This window comes from Lepisosteus oculatus, chromosome 3 (assembly GCF_040954835.1).
Source record: "Lepisosteus oculatus isolate fLepOcu1 chromosome 3, fLepOcu1.hap2, whole genome shotgun sequence".
NCBI classification, from domain to species: domain Eukaryota; kingdom Metazoa; phylum Chordata; class Actinopteri; order Semionotiformes; family Lepisosteidae; genus Lepisosteus; species Lepisosteus oculatus.
Window position 1 is genome coordinate 7,501 of NC_090698.1, and position 18,143 is coordinate 25,643.

Sequence of the window (18,143 nt, forward strand, 5' to 3'; positions counted from 1 at the left end):
CCCTAACCCTAACCCTAACCCTAACCCTAACCCTAACCCTAACCCTAACCCTAACCCTAACCCTAACCCTAACCCTAACCCTAACCTAACTTAACTTAACTTAACTTAACTTAACTTAACTTAACTTAACTTAACTTAACTTAACTTAACTTAACTTAACTTAACTTAACTTAACTTAACTTAACTTAACTTAACTTAACTTAACTTAACTTAACTTAACTTAACTTAACTTAACTTAACTTAACTTAACTTAACTTAACTTAACTTAACTTAACTTAACTTAACTTAACTTAACTTAACTTAACTTAACTTAACTTAACTTAACTTAACTTAACTTAACTTAACTTAACTTAACTTAACTTAACTTAACTTAACTTAACTTAACTTAACTTAACTTAACTTAACTTAACTTAACTTAACTTAACTTAACTTAACTTAACTTAACTTAACTTAACTTAACTTAACTTAACTTAACTTAACTTAACTTAACTTAACTTAACTTAACTTAACTTAACTTAACTTAACTTAACTTAACTTAACTTAACTTAACTTAACTTAACTTAACTTAACTTAACTTAACTTAACTTAACTTAACTTAACTTTCAAGGGTCCAAAGAAAGTTAGCATTGGAATAACATCCTATTAATACTACAGCCAAAGACCTCACTCATGCAATCACAAATTGTACTCACCACCTCCTTTGTCAACCCTTGAAGGAAAGACTCAGAACTGTTTACAAACTTTAACAAGTTCAAAGTATAAATTAATTACAATTAATCTTACAAACACAGAACTCAAATCACTACAAATACAGTTCAAACAAGAACATTACACAAAAATATTCCAAGACTTTCCAATCATTATTTAACCCTAACAGAGCACACCCAAAATTTTATTGTGCTCAGATTACAATATTAAACACAAATATTTGCAACAAAACATTCATTGAAAATTAAATCACTTCCAATACATTGCATTACAAATAAAAAATACACTTTGCAATTCAGATTTTTCACTACCGCATTGAAAAAAACATAAGACAAATTCTCACCTCACTAAAATACAGTACAACTTAAAACAATGACATTGCATAACAAACATCTTTTGCCATCATTACAAATCTCAAAAAGCACACCCAGAACCTTTACTGGGCTCAAAACACAATACTCAACTAATCATGAAGATTGGCAATATAACATTAAGTGAGCATGAACTATTTCAAGTACATTGCATTACAAACATTAAAAACAGTTTACAGTTAGGGACATTGTCCTTGACAGAAAGGAATTTACAAACCATTTTTCCCCAACATAATCAAGTTCTTTACAATCCAAGAAAACACCACATTACATGCTACAATGATCCCACATCCACTTGCTCAAAACAATGCACAGAACATGGTGGTATGGTTCTAGGGTTAGAAGCAAAGTTAACCCAAAACAAGACAATAACAGCAAGCTAAAACTACTGAGCTAAAAGCTATCCCTTACCCCACACACACAAATAGGTACTTACCACCTGCCTCTTCAAGCTATGAAAGGGTGTTAAACATTACATCATTTCAACAAAACCTAAACAAACACTGCTCTTTAAAAAAACAACTTGCATTCTAGCTCATTTGAAAATAAAAACACACAAAGGATGATTTCTCAAATCACTAAAAATACAGTACAGCTTAAAACAATGACATTGTATAACAAACATACCCACATTTCTCTGTCATCAATACAAATCCTCAAAGAGCACTCCCAGAAACTTTATTGTGCTCAAATTACAATACTACATCAGACAATTGGCAACATAACATTCAGTGAGCATTAAACTATTTCAGGAAATTGCATTACAATTAATTAAAAACAAAATCTACAGTTAGGGACATTGCCCTTAACAATACAAACAATTTACAAACCATTTTTCCCCCAACATAATCAAGTTCTTTACAATCCAAGAAAACACCACATTACAGGCTACAATGATCCCACATTCACTTGCTCAAAACAATGCACAGAACATAGTGGTATGGTTCTAGGGTTAGAAGCAAAGTTAACCCAAAACAAGCTAACAACAGCAAGCCAAAACTGAGCTAAAAGCTATCCCTAACCCCCCCCCCCCCCCACACACACACACAAAAAGGTACTTACCATCTGCCTCTTCAAGCTATGAAAGGGTGTTAAACATTACAATTTACATACTTTCAACAAAACCTAAACAATCAAACACTGCTCTTTAAAAAAAGAACATACATTCTAGCTCATTTGAAAATAAAAACACACAAAGGATGATTTCTCAAACCACTAAAAATACAGTACAGCTCAAAACAACAACATTGTATAACAAACATACCCACATTTTTATCCTGCCATCAATACAAATCCTCAAAGAGCACCCCCAGAAACTTTATTGTGCTCAAATTACAATACTACATCATGACAATTGGCAACATAACATTCAGTGAATATTAATTAAATAATTTCAAGGACATTGCATTACAATTAATTAAAAACAAAGTCTACAGTTAGGGACATTGCCCTTAACAATACAAAACAATTCACAAACCATTTTCCCCCATCATAATCAGGTTCTTTACAATCCAAGAAAACACCACATTACAGGCTACAATGATCCCACATTCACTTGCTTAAAACAATGCACAGAACATGGTGGTATGGTTCTAGGGTTAGAAGCAAAGTTAACCCATAACAAGCTTACAACAGCAAGCCAACACTGAGCTAAAAGCTATCCCTAACCCCCCCCCCCCACACACACACACACAAAAAGGTACTTACCATCTGCCTCTTCAAGCTATGAAAGGGTGTTAAACATTATATCATTTCAACAAAACCTAAACAAACACTGCTCTTTAAAAAAACAACTTGCATTCTTGCTCATTTGAAAATAAAAACACACAAAGGATGATTTCTCAAACCACTAAAAATACAGTACAGCTTAAAACAACATTGTATAACAAACATACCCACATTTCTTTCTGTCATCAATACAGATCCTCAAAGAGCACTCCCAGAAACTTTATTGTGCTCAAATTACAATACTACATCATGACAATTGGCAACATAACATTCAGTGAGCATTAAACAATTTCAAGGACATTGCATTACAATTAATTAAAAACAAAGTTTACAGTTAGGGACATTGCCCTTAACAATACAAAACAATTTACAAACCATTTTCCCCCATCATAATCAGGTTTTTTACAATCCAAGAAAACACCACATTACAGGCTACAATGATTCCACATTCACTTACTCAACATAATACACAGAACAAATTTACTTAACATACCACAACAATTTACTTCTTTTAAAAGTCCATTATTACTTCAGACAGGCTCCTCGACTCCATCCAGACACATGATTTGGTTGTAGAAAAAGTCTAAAGTTGAAACACTGGCAGAGGAAAAAGGTCCACTCAAAAGCTGCTCCTGATGAGGCCTCTTCAAGATGCACACCATTTTCACCTTCTGTTCCAATTCTGGTCAGGAAATAAAAATACTAAAAAATGTCACACTACAAACACCTCTCTTGGAAGATGGACACCATCTCCCACATCTGCACCACATGCAGACATACAGGTACCCAATGAAACAAAGATCTGGCCACCACCCTAACCCTAACCCATGGGTGAAAACATTTCAATTTAAAGATGCAAAAAAAATCCAGATTTCAGTAGACATGTTTCTTCAGAGTCTTTCAAAGAAAGTCTAGTTTCAACTGAATATGCTACCTTTCCACCCAACACATACCAAAAACTTTCCCAAACTCACATTAAATATTCTAAACACCTTCAAATTGTTTTTCAAATTACAACCCAAAGCCAATAAACACATCAAAACCACCCACCTTTCCACAGCAGCCTTCAGGACATCACAGCTGCAAGCCAATAGCTCCTACCCTTACAGGAGCCGGAAACAGAATGACTACCAGCCCCCAGACTGTGTCTTTAAAACCCTCATGATTAACTCAGAGGTGTGGCCAATTCACCAAGAACCTATCCCAACATCTCCTTGAAATGGTCCATTTGCAAAGCCCTATTGTTTATAATGCAACACACACACGTTTCCAATGACTAAACAAGTATTAGCCAGCCCATCTACATGATCCAGCCATTCAGAATGCACGGGTGATAATGCTGGGGGTTACTTAGAGGATCAGGATCTGCTGGGTACCACAAGTTTTTACAAATACTCAGTTGTGGGACTACACTACTTTGTGGAACATTTGGACAGTCTTTAGAAGAAAGTTCAGTTTCAATTGAATATGCCACCTTTCCACCAGACACATACCAAAAACCTTCTCAAACTCACAGCGCACAAATATTCTAAACACCTTCAACCTTCAAACTTTTTCAAATTACTACCCAAACACATCAAAACCACTCACCTTTCTCCACAGTCTTCAGGCCACCACAGCTGCAAGCCAAGAGCTCCTACCCTTGCAGGAGCCAGAAACAGAATGACTACTGATCCCAATGCTGTGTCTTTAAAACCCTCATGATTAACTCAGAGGTGTGGCTAATTCAGCAAGAACCTATCCCAACATCTCCTCGAAATGGTCAGTTAGCAAAACCAAATTGTTTATAATGCGACACACCAGTTTCTAATGACAAAGTATTAGCCAGCCCATCTACAGATGGCCATTCAGAATGCATGGGTGACAATGCAGGGGTACTTAAGAGGTTCAGGATCTGCTGGGTACCAAAACGTTTTACAAACACTTAGTTGTGGGACTACACTACTTTGTGGAACATTTGGACAGTCACCAGAAAATGCCTGATTTTGAATCCCATTCAAAGGGGATGTTCAATCTTTTTTTCAGTAATAGAAATCAAATTGTATACTGTGTATGACAGCGTGTTAAATATTAAAGTACTTAAAAAGTAGGTAGATTTAATAAAAACAAGATTGCTCAGTTGGAAATATAAAAATGTTTAATATTATACTGTAAATTAAAAACAGAAGCATAATGTAATATATAAATAATGTACATACAGTAGATGGTAGTGGAAGCTAAATAATAAAATGTACACAACAGTATTCCACCTTCTTCATACATATTTTTATGCATCAAAATCTTAAACTTGGTGACTTACAATGGATTATGGAAAAGTTTAAACATGTTGCTTCTACCATTATAAAGTTTATATACTGTACTTCATAAAAAGTCATAATGTTTTATCCTTTTCTAAGAATGTATAGTAAAAACACCACTTCCTGTTATTTTAAAAAAGTGGTACTGAATTAATACCACTTGATGATAATTTTAATATGGAACTGTGATGTTTTGGAAACAATTTGACATTTAATTATTAAAACTTTTAGTGTCCCCATTGAGGTCATGGAAAATAGATAAGATCACTGCATTGGCCATATATGATTTTTTGATATTAGGAATTTGTCTTTTCATAGACCCCAACTTGCTCTCCACGAGACACACAGACAGGGAGAGATGCTGGGGGTCAGAGCACAGGGTCAGCCATTTTTACAGTGTCCCCAGAGCAGTTGGGGGTTCACTCAGGAGCCCAATGATATAGGACTCCTCTGCCAGCCACAGATCCTCAGCCACAGAGCCACTACACTGCCCCGAGGAAAAGGGGATTTCCTGGCTCATATGGGGATTGAACCCACAACCTCGGTGTTATCAGTACCACGTGCTTACCAATTGAGCTAACCAGGCCCCGAAAGACTGGTCATGGACCGTAATGTAGCATGCTCTACCCTATTTCATACATTAAGAATTTTTACAATCTAAACCTATTTTTAACATGCTTATGGTTTGAACATGGTGTGTCTTTTTTTGCAGTTATATAAAAATATAGTGTACGTACTATTTACTTTTTAATGAGACTGTTTATTAGAAAACAAACATGTGCCCTAAGCAGGAACTGAACCCAGATCTCCCAGAGAGGAACCCACCCCCCAAACGCACTACACCAACAGAGCACTTGCAAGCATTGCTGAAACAGACAGGTCAAAATGTACCGAAAGGAATCAAGAGTGAACAAGTCAGAAAAAATAAAAAATTTACAAAGAAAGTGGACTGCGGTTATACCATCAGTTATATAAATAAATCATATTTTGATCTATTAATATCATTACTATTTTTTTTTCTACATGATTCCATATTATATTCCCTACTAAGCAGATTCTAAAAAGTACACTTTTTTACTGGCATAAAAACAGCAAGGATTCATAGAAAATATATATAATTATATATTAAAATAGTATTTTAAACTACAAATATAGTCAGAAAGAGCACATCACAACTTTTCCAAAATAACTACAGTAAGTGACATAGTTAAAGACTGATGCATAAAATGTTTGTAAAGTGGAAAATTGTTGTGTACTGTTTATATAAGCTACCACTATCAGCCATGGACATTAAATATAATGTTTATATTCCTATATTAATATCTTTTATGATAATATGATCTTGAAGGACATTATGCTCCTGTTATTTTTATGCTCAGCTACCAAAATTTCCCTTTAGCTGTAAAATTCCATATTAATATTTAAACATGCACTTTGAATGCTTATTTCTGTATAAATCTCTTGATCACCAAACAGAGAAGCTCAAAAGCGAAAACAGGAAGAATCAATGAATAGCATCCCACTCATAAGATTCAATCAGTTGCACTTTATTTAACCCAAAAAATTATAAATTTAGAATCCATCTTCAAATGAATAGACCTATTATATTGAATTTGAATATCTTTTGATTTATAATAATAATTGCTTACACTTATATAGCACTTTTCTGGACACTCCACTCAAAGCACTTTACAGGTAATGGGGATCCCCTCCACCACCACCAATGTGCAGCACCCACCAGCCCACTCCCCACACACCAGTGCTCAGTGGAGAGGAGAGCAGAGTGATGGAGCCAGCTCATAGATGGGGATTATTAGGAGGCCATGATTGGTAAGGACCAATGGGAAATGTGGCTAGACACTGGGGTTACACCTCTACTCTTTACAAGAAAGACCGTGGGATTTTTAATGACCACAGAGAGTCAGGACCTCAGTTTTACATCTCATCTGAAGGACAGCACCTGTTTACAGTATAGTGTCCCCATCACTATACTGGGGCATTAGGACCCACATGGACCACAGGGTGAGCACCCCCTGCTGGCCCCACTAACACCTCTTTCAGCAGCAACCTTAGTTTTTCCCAGGAGGTCTCCCATCCAGGTACTGACCATGCTCACACCTGCTTAGCTTCAGTGGGTTCCCAGTTGCAAGTTGCAGGGTGATATGGCTGCTGGCTCTACACTTGTTAATTTAATCTTGTTTTCAGCTATTCACTATAGCTGTCAGCTATGAAGGTTTTACCCCTCACTGGACTTGGTATATTCTGAGGGGGAGGAGCCAGCCCAGCTCAGAGGATAAAAGAGCAGACTCCCTGTGCCTCTGTTTTCATTCAAGAGTCCAGGAGCTGAGGAGAGTGGTGAGTACTGTTTCTTTACTGGTTTTGGGACAAATCTTTCATTTGCTGGTTAGTCCCATGTTTTTTCTTACAAACTTTATTTTAGAGAAGGAGTGCTTAGATTAAATTCACTTGGCTGCTCCTACAAAACTTTTGTTGAGAAAAGTACTTTTACTTTTAGCTTGATATTTAAGAACCCAATCTACTACCTTTTTTGTAATAGCCTACTCATACTTGTTAAAGTTTCTACTGACTTTATAATTTGTGGAAACTTCCAAACAGCTCCATATTAATTAAGAGGACCTATTTCATTATCTTGCCAGCAGCCATATCACCCTGCAGCCCCCAGGTGGTAGCCCACTAAAGCTAAGCAGACGTGAGCCTGGTCAATACCCGAATTGGAGACCTCCAGGGAAAAACTAAGGTTGCTGCTGGAAGAGCTGTTATTTGGGCTTGCAGGGGGCACTCACCTTTAAGTCTAGGTGGGTCCTAATGCCCCAGTATAGTGAAGGGGACACTACACTGTAAAAAGGCACAGTCCTTCAGATGAAAAGTAAAACTGAGATCCTGTGGTCATAAAAACTCCCAGGGCATTTCTCAAAAAGAGTAGGGGTATTACCCTGGTGTCCTGGTCTATTTTCCCATTGGCTCTTACTGATCATGTACTCCTAATAACCCCATTTCTCAGCTGGCTTCATCACTCTGTTCTCTTCCACAGTGAGAGCTGGTGTGTGGTGAGAGTTCTGACACACTATGGCTGCGTTTGCATCATGTTTGCCTGTAAAGCACTTTGAGTGGAGTCTCCAGGAAATCACTATATAAGTGTAAGCAATTATTATTATAATGTAATTAACTTTAAAAGGTTATAAGAAAAACAAGATAAGATACTTGAAAAACTGGAATTTAACTAATGAAATGGACTACATTATAATTTTAAAGGTCCTTAAATTCTGTGCTGGACTGAACCAATACACACTTTAACCTCTGGGATTGGAGAAGACAGAAGCGTAATAAATCAACAAAACCTTGAGAAGTACAATAACTACTAATCTCCTATGGCTCATATGAGTATGGCACAACTAGAGTGACATTTAAAATCTTTCAGAACATAGCATGTCACAGTTTCCTTCAATTTAATTACATCTAAAAGCAGTTGAACTTAAAGCTGGATCTGGATCTGACCTTTTCATATAATTTCCTCTCACCCCCTTCAAAATAAGATTCACGTACCTATTGTTTGTTAATCTGGAGGACTTTGGAGGCAAGAATGGGAGACATGTCACAACTGCCGTGATGGTCTGGAAAACACTACATGGCAAATCCTTGAGCTGAACACCCTGGATTCTTTTAAAAATGACGAATAAAAGGCTGCTGTGAATCAACTAGCAACCCAACAGTTTGACATGATAATTACTCATGTTAAACCCAACTATTTTTATTTACCCTATGAATGATACATATCATTGCTAAAGTCAATGTGCACATTCTTGCGCCTCTCCAGGACATCATTGTGGTTGTCAATGACTCGTCCACCCTGTGCTCATAAAAATAAACACTCCTTACACATGGTCCTTGTGTCACCAGTTTATTTTTCTACACATTACATTTTATTTATGAAAACTAGTTCAGAAGCAGTCCAGGAGCATGGAGGTGGGTTAATTGCATTTTGGCATGATGAGACCTGAGGAATGGACTGGCATCCCACCCATCATCAGTGCAGTGAGCTGTATGGGTAAACCATTGTAAATGGATTTATACCTCCTAGTTGGCAGTTATCAGTCATTTAAACCAGACCTCACTAACCAAACAATCTAATTACAGTTTAAAACTGTATAACACTTACATTTTCTAGACCATTAACCTCTTTTGAATTTAACCCTTTGTACTGCCAGCATGGCTAACAGTTGTCTCTACCCCAAACTGCAACCTCTACACAACTCAATACAATTCTGACAACTCCTTTTTTCATAAATAAACTATTATATTCCTGCTGTTGGTCTACTCTGTAATCTTAAACTGCTGCAGCTATAACAATTTCACACTAACTAATTACATAAATATTTCACAAACAAGGTGTTACAAAAATAGCACTTTCCTTTGCAATGCAGTCTCAATCTATACAGTATGAAATGGCTTGATCTGTAGCAGTACTTGTACTATCTCAGTCCCACACTTTTGTACCCCTTTAAAAGGCATCAACTGTTACATTTAAGAGATTTAGTGATGCCACCAGCCCAATTCACCGCAAATACAATAAACCTGATATACCACACAACATACTTAAGTAAACACTTGAAATGGAATGGAAAACTGAAATTATACAGCAATTACTCTTAAATGAAAGTGTATAGTGGGAGGCACCATGGACAGGACCAGTAAAGTCAACACCCCAGCTGAGGAGACAGAAGCACCAGTGTGAGGTTAGCTGGGATCAAAAACAATACAAAAAGTGAGAAAATAAAGTAAGCGACTGCCATGTTACCTACAAGCTGGGCTTAACCTATCTAATGGGGTCCAGCTTGGGGAAAAAACTGCTATCACAGCAGTCACCAGACTGGACATTTGCTATTCAGTGGGGTCCAGTCTGTGCATAACAAGTTAGTGCATAAAAAGGTGCATGCGTTTGCCTGCCCCTGTGAAAGGGCATAAAGGGACAGGCAAAACAGAAGATGAAAACCTAAGACGGGTACAATCCTCAGCAGGACTGATGGTGCAAAAACACCATCATCCAGGGGTGGCTCTGCTCCTCTCAGAGGGTGTCCAGTGTGCCTTTATAGGACCTGCCCAGCTGGGACTCATAAGCTGGAAGCCAGGACACCTGGTACTACAAAGACAAGGGGTTACCCTTCTACCAGGGCTCCACCTCCACACTGGGCCCACCCCTGCATAATGCCGCCCCAGCATATAAACAAATGGGAATAAATGTGCATATTAATTTCTACACTATTTCACTATGCACAAATCACCCAGTGGCCAATTTAAAAACATTTAAAAACCACAAACTGCATTTCAATTCTGTGTTTTACACCGTCAATGTCTAAAATATATACCTTAAAGCTCACCTATTTTCTCCACAAATACCACAGGTTTTCATAATACAGGAATGTATACAAATGCTTAGATCACTAAAAATAAAATTAAAACTGCTTATAAATATCCTCTAAGCTGAGGAATGTACCCAAAGAGTACCCAAATAAATGTTAAATAAATGTACCCAAAGATTGTGACCTAAATAAAACAATGTAGGGAAAAGCAGGTCCAGTGCCAGTATATACTCAATATAGCACCTTGTACAACCACAACCACAATCAGCATACAAGAAACAAAAGAAAACCGACTCAGTACATTTAGTCATTTTTAATCATCCCACACCAACAAAAATATAGATTTTCAATACATGAGGACATTTTCTGGCAAAGAATTTACAAAGCCACATAACTACATATCTCTTCTCACAAAACAGAACAAACAACCCCCATCTTTCTCCTACCTCATTCTGTAGGAAATCCCCTCCCATGACAAAGGGCTTTCTGTGCAGGTACCAAAAAAGAGCGGCACTCAGCTAAACCAATCCCTCTTTTCCAAGTGAGTGGATGGCATTAGTTTTCCTTTTATTCATTTCTACCTTACGTGCTCAATTCAGTTTTACTCTACAGCCAATGCAAGATTTATATACATGTGTGCACCCATGCAAATAAATCATTGCATGACCTTTGAGTCTCTCAAACTCTGCTTTTCAAATGGCCTAGAATGTGCAAAACACTACAAAGTTACCAACTGCCAACTCTTTCTCCATTCCAGCACTAGAAGTCACTTTGTCTCCTCCCTGCCAGGTGGCTCAGGTGCTGAAGTTACAAGCCATGGTCCTAACAGCCATTACAAGGCAGGTGTGCAGAGATTCACTTAGAGCTTCAAGCAGCTCTTGTTGTACAACGAATAGCACCTGAACCTCTTTCCTGCCCACAATTAACCCACCAAAGACCTCCCTCCCTTTCTCTGCCTTTGTTGTTAGGAACTTCTAAAGCAGCTTTGATGCTCCTCTGATGAGTCCATTGGCTTCTGGAATTGGAACAGGCACATGATTCCCCAAGCAGATCTTGGCAGACAGAACCCACTACCCAGTCTGCTGCATCTGGGCTCCAGTCCTGGTGAACGTCCTCCCTTGGCAGCAAAGGCCTGGTCATACCCCAGACAGCAGAGAACCTCAAGAAAAAATAAGAAACTGGACTGAGTCCTCTGCACTAGTCAGAAATGGTCCAGCCAACATTCCCACTCCCAACACCAGTTTTGACCTAAACCGCCATAATGTTCAGTGCTACACCTTTTCAGGACAAAACAACAGAAAATCACCCTGAAGAGTGCAAAAGCAAAAACCCACGGTGCAGGGCTCCTACCACAGGGGAGAACTTCAGTTCTATTATCTTGTTTAAAACATAAGTACACAAGTTACAAATTACAGGTTCATCCTTCTCAAAACAGCCAGCTAACCAACTTATCCCTTTCCTCAACCCCAACAAACCCAAACAAAATAACCCAGAATGTTCTTGCCTGCTTACCCAGGACATAGATCCACTTGCTTCTCTTCCAATGCCTTATAAAGCGTGGAAACAGAGAAGAAATAGAACTGTTAAAATTACAAAATCAAAGATTCTCAAATATTCAATTCTCCATGAAATGAACTAAAGATAATGCACGGCTTTCAGATTGTCCTACATTCCTCTGAGAACAGGGTCTTTCAAGTCCATTTTAAGTGTAAAAAAAGATAAAAGTCAAGAGTAATATATGGCGTTTTTAGGATGTACTGCACTGTATGCTGCAACTCCCATGCACACACCAAAAGCTGCCTGCCCAATATACTCAACGTACCCCATTTAACGTGATATGCAGTCTACACTAATGTACCTGATTGTACCCAAATAAACCAACATATACTCATAGTACCCAAATTTACCCGATTAAAACCCCATGTACCCAGTGTGCTCATTATGCTCAAAATGCCCCATCTCTCTTCCTGTATGGAAAGGGACTCACCTGACCCACTCACCTGACTAGATCCTTTGATGTTACTGTTGACTTTGTCTTGGAACAAGCACCCCACTCCTCCAACAGATCTTCATGGAAAGGTCCCAGAGACCAGCACAATCTGTTCTCCACTCCTGGTGATAAAAGATCCTCCCTCTGGAGCAAAGGCCTGGTGAACCCTTCTGGCAGCAGAGAGCCTGAAAAGGAGAGAAATTTAGACCAAGTCCTCTGCACTTGTTAGAAACAGACAAGCCAGCATTTCTACTTCCAACATGGACACAGTGCAGCATCTGTCCAACACAGACCAACTGTAAAACACCCTGCAGAGAGCAAAGAGAAAACCCCCAGTCCAGGGCTCGTGCCACAGGGGGTGGGATCCATTGCAGTTCCTCCCCTGTGAGGAAATCAGTTCCTGTCCAACACCAATCAAGAGAACCTGGCTGACATGCTGTCTCCTCAAAGACATAACCAGCAAGAAGTCTGCAGTGGAGGAGGCTGCTGGTGCGCCAAGTCACTGTTGTACTGCAGTGTATCCAAAGTGATTTATTTACATGTGTGCACCCATGAAATAAATCACATACAAAACATATTCAGTATTTGAGCCAGAATGACAGCCAGTCAAGTGCATGTCAGTGTGGGAGTGCTTCACCCAAGCAGGGAACAAAACCCAGAAGATAGCCAAAAAGAAAAAAAAAACATTTAGCACATTAAAGCATGACCTTATCCATCTGAAGATGTCCAAGAGCTTAACACAGCCTTCTCCAAAAGCACCTTTTCATGATGGGAAAAGAGTGAAACCCACCTCTGGTCCAGGGACCATGTCAAAAGACACTACCTTTGTACCTGCTCCAAGATCCACGGGCATCCAGGAATTTCAAGAAGGACAGCTTGCAGCATCTCTTCACTTTCCACTCTTCAAAGTGGAGGACCTAAATTCTCACAAATGGACATCAACAGGTCACGCAGCTGGTATCCTTTTAGCCAGCCAGTGAGCTTCCTCTGAACAGGATTCTCCACTCCTGTCACTCCACACTGTGCTTTCAGATGGCCAGGGACTGGGAAGCACCGATCATTGCACTAGTCTCATTTACAAACACAATCAACACCACTACTGACCAGCCTCATAAAAAGAGTTTGAGTTGTACCTCCCCTCTACTTACCTTCAAACTCACCTTTATCTTGGCCAAAAAGTTGCACTGATTGGGTTAAGAGCAATAAGCAGATCAGCATTAAAGATGCAGGCTATGGTCCAAGAACTTCAGGCAGTGAGATGATTGGATTATCGACCACCAGTATTCCCACCTCACGCAGAGGTTTGACAGTTGTGGTTGATGAGAACTTTGAGCAGGTGGATCACCTCGCCTCAGGACAGAACTAGCCTCCTTTACTCAGAGCTGGGCCATCAAGCAGAATGACATCATGGACTCCTAAAGTGGATAGACACTCCTCCAAACTGTCCATCACAGAGCAGCCAAGGTCAGTGATTCAGGCAATGGCTGAAAAATAGGCACAGCCTTCCGCTTCCTTATAGTTCCATTGACACAGCAGATTTCCAGGGAACCTCCGGATCCTGTTGCAATATTCCATTATGACAGTTGTCACCAGCTTGCTGGAATTCACATGCAGTGCAAAACAAAAAGGATTAAAGTTCAGATTCAAATTCAGTGCATCCATCTCAAAACGTACAGTTCAACTCAACTCTACCCCCAATCCTGACTGATCACTGATCCTAACCTTAACCACTGGCCTCTTACTGGCCCAAACAGAAACAATAACCCAAGTCCTTGCCCTGCTCACCCAGGACATAGATGCTCTTGCTTCTCTTCTTGACAGCAGCTTGGAAGCTTCCTAAGGCAAGACTTTGCTTCCCCCTCCCCACAAATACTCAGATCTTTAGGTCAATTTACAGAAGTTTAACATTCTCCACATTCCTATAACCAAGAAAATATGTTTCTTAATTCCATTTACAGTACTCCATGTGGACCTAGGGTACATACAAGCTCAATTAATGTACACCTAAAAACTATCAGTACTTCTACAAAAAAAGTAGTAACAAGTTTACAGTACAGCGAATTGACCTTAGAATTTTGTAAAGTTGTATATCCCATCAAAAAGTGGTGGACATTCACTTAAAAAAAAAAAGTCAACACACCTAAGGCTGCAGTACGTTTACAGTCAGTTTTACATAAAGAACATTTCAAGTCCCCCCCCCCAAATTTGGGTTCCATAGCAGTACAAGACCAAAAACACCAACCATCTTTATTATTTAACAGCTGCAGCCTTGACTGGAACGCCATGAGGGGAAAGGTTTTAGAGCTTCAACATTTTAAACAATTGAAGTACAAAAGCACAGTTTTTATTGCTGGGCCACTGTATATAGATTTAAGCCTTCCAGCCACATCATGTTTTCTACCATCAGAGAGATTACAGCTTGTACATATACAAACTTTTGGTAAAACTAAGCTTCACATTCACTACTCAGCTCCTTTAAATGTGTTCTAAAAATTGAACCAAATAGAAATGGTTTACTACCATAGTATCCTATACAGTCACAAGTCAATACACAGGAGCCAATGGCAAACCATGCAGTACTAAACAAAGCACAATTACACATCCAGAACAAGGGAGTCCTCCAGAAAAAGAACGTTTTCATACTGCTCTCTCCCTTCTCACAAGGCACAGTACACAACCAATTCCAGTCAGCATTGCAGGAAATTAGAAAAATACTGTCTCAAATCAGGAAGTCTGCCTTACACTACACAGGAGCATAGTTTTCCCCGTTTAACAATTTACTTAATTCACTTCTAAATTTCAGTCAATGTAAGATTTAGTTACATGTGTGCACCCATGAAATAAATCTTACATACTGCTGATTCTTTTCCAGTGGTACCATAATACAATTTAGCCATTTTTTTCCCAGTGCTTGCACAACACTTCCAATATTTGGCAATCATTTCCTCATTAACCAGTGCTTCTGCTAGGGGAATACTGCCATTATACTGCTAGAAAACCTACAAAGAACTCCAGCAGCTGCAGGCTAAACGAAGGCTTTATAATCAGGGTCCCCTCCTACCTGGAACAGTCAGCTTTGGCTCAACCAGCCAGGTGGCTCAGGTGCTCCTGGAAACGGTCATCACAAAGCTGCTGTAAAGACCATCAGTCAGAACAGGAAGCTGTTCCTACCTTTAAAAGATGCTTAAGTGATGTCAAGCCCAAAGCTGCCCCACACGATCTCCCGTGGTCCCTTTTCCTGGTTGGTAGAGAACTCACTCAGCAACTGACTGGGTGCCCTGGCTGTTGTATTGGTTTAGAAACACTTAACTCCTCAAGCAGATCTTCACAGAAGAGAAAGCACCCAGTCTACAGTGTGCCACATCTGCATGTTATTCCTGGCAAATAAAGGTCATCCCTCTGGGAGCAAAGGCCTGGTCAACCCTTCCAACAGCAGAGAACCTGAAGTGGAGAAAGATTTAGATTTTGAGCCTCTACACTTAGAAACAGTAAAAAATTATTTACTTCTAGCTCCAGTTTTGTACTAAACTGCACAAATGTTCACAGTGCAGCACCTATCCAGGACAAACCAACAGGAAAAAACCCTGCAGAGAGCAAAGAGAAAACCCCACACTCCATGCTTGTTGCCACAGGGGAGGGATCCAGTGCAGTTCCTCCTGTGAGAAGCAGTTTCTGTGCCAACACCCATCAAGAAAACCTGGCTGTCATGCTGTCTCCACAGAGCCTTAACCAGCAAGGAGTCTGCAGTGTGCCAATTCACTGTTGTACTGCAGTGTATCCAAAGTGATTTACTTACATGTGTGCACCCATGAAATAAATCAAATACAAAGCAGTAATTCACTTTTTGAGAGCAAGAATGACAGCCAGTCAAGTGCATGTCAGTGTAGAAGTGCAGCACCCAGAAGAAAGTCAGGGGAAAAAAAAACACAAAAAGGCCTACACCTCATATTTAACACTCAAACATGATAGAAAATCACCAAAAGATTCCAAAATCTAACACTGGGCCTATTCTAATGGGTAAAAACCTACTCCAAGTGAAAAACATGATACAGGAGTGAAATTCACCTCTTCTCCAGGGACAGTGTCCTTCTAGACACTACCTTTGCAACTGCTCCAAGAAGCATGGGCATCCAGGAAATTCAAGGACTGCTTGCAGCATCTCTTCACTTTCAGCTGTTGAAACCACAAGACTTCAATACTTACAGGTGGGCATCAACAGGTCACACAGTGGGTATCCTTTTAGCCACCCAGTGACCTTCCTCTGAACAATTCTCCAAGCCTGTCACTCCACACTCCACATCTGTGCTTTCAGATGGCCAGGGACTGGGAGCTCTGTTCACTGCACTGTAGTTTAACTCACAACAATCAACACCACTGCTGACCAGCCTTATAAAAAGAAGCAGCTCTGTGCACAGAAGCCCAAGGTTTCCACAAACTGTTCTGACAAGATCTCAACTGGCTACTCCACCAGCATCCTCTCTCCAGTGACTGTGCTCATTGTCACGATCTTCTCAGAACAGCACCTGAAGGAGACAAGGGAAGCAAAACAGTGATGACCACCCCACTCCCACAGAGAGGGGACCAACACAAGTGCTGTACAGACTGATCCCAGCCTTCAAAGCCTCACACTAACCTTGACCTGTATCTCCCCTCTACTTGCCTTCAGCTCACCTTGTTCACTGAGGGAAGCCCAAGAACACAAGCAGCACCACAGCTTTCTACACTCCAGCAGAGACAGAAGCACCAGCATGTTGGACAGAGTAGGAGAGGGAGTAGGTTCTTCCTTGTTATCCTAGTGAAACTGCTCAGTCAGGATATAAATCCTCTTTCTTGTTGCTGGTTTGAGACCTAGAGAAAAAAGTTTCAGTATTTAGTAACAAGAGTTTCATACACTAAAATCAGAACCCACCTGTCACAGCTGTGATCATCTGTTTCACAACTCTTCAGAATCCTACAAGTAGAGGAAGAGACTCATTTCTATAGATGTTAGAAAATTTAAAATTGTCTCAACCAAAAGCAAACAGGAATTTCACAATAACCTTAACTTCACCCTATGCTTTCACAAACTTAAATTTCTGAAAGTTATTTAAAAAAAATATGAAAACCCTTCCAAACTTCTCTTGATTAAAAATAAATACATAGCAAAACCATTCACCTTGCACAGTAACACCAAAAACTAACAACCACCGGCCCAATACCACAAAGACTCAAGAGCCCTTTCTCTTGCTATAGCCAGAAACAAACAGAGCCCAGCTTCCCAGGCTGCCTTGATATAAGCCTCACGATGACCTCAGGGGAATAGATAATTCACCAGGAGCCAATCCTAACATCTCCTCAAAGTGCAAACACCAAATCACCACTGCTTCTAATACAACACACACCTGCTTCCTATGACCAAACAAGTATTAACCAGCTAACCTATTGATCTCTCCATCCCAAAGCCAAATTAATTTCCAAATTACTTACAAGAACACACATTAAATAGCAATATGCTCAAATTATTCAATTAGTTGCAGTTTCTTAGTGATTAAACCATCTTTTTATCACTTCAACTTAACCCGTAAATGGTGAAAAGTGACTTTGAAGTCAAACTTCAAATTATTCAAGATCTTTAAAGTGTCTTTTACATAACTCCAAATGTTCAAAGTGTATGTATCCATACTGTATATCA

At 39.4% G+C, this 18,143-nt stretch overlaps 3 long non-coding RNA genes across 3 annotated transcripts; all 3 read right to left on the reverse strand.

Annotated features, from left to right (window-relative positions):
- Window positions 1–2,971: 2,971 nt before the first annotated feature.
- LOC138237811 (uncharacterized) lies at window positions 2,972–4,458 on the reverse strand. The gene is made up of 2 exons (XR_011189132.1): window positions 4,398–4,458; window positions 2,972–3,489 (listed from the first exon to the last, which is right to left on the reverse strand). It is a non-coding gene; the product is annotated as an uncharacterized lncRNA (long non-coding RNA).
- Window positions 4,459–10,799: 6,341 nt separating this feature from the next.
- Window positions 10,800–12,647, reverse strand: LOC138237812 (uncharacterized). Its single transcript, XR_011189133.1, has 3 exons — window positions 12,483–12,647; window positions 11,995–12,029; window positions 10,800–11,641 (listed from the first exon to the last, which is right to left on the reverse strand). It is a non-coding gene; the product is annotated as an uncharacterized lncRNA (long non-coding RNA).
- A 2,956-nt stretch (window positions 12,648–15,603) lies between these two features.
- Window positions 15,604–17,696, reverse strand: LOC138237813 (uncharacterized). Its single transcript, XR_011189134.1, has 4 exons — window positions 17,628–17,696; window positions 17,144–17,320; window positions 16,538–16,995; window positions 15,604–15,913 (listed from the first exon to the last, which is right to left on the reverse strand). It is a non-coding gene; the product is annotated as an uncharacterized lncRNA (long non-coding RNA).
- Between the last annotated feature and the right edge of the window lie 447 nt (window positions 17,697–18,143).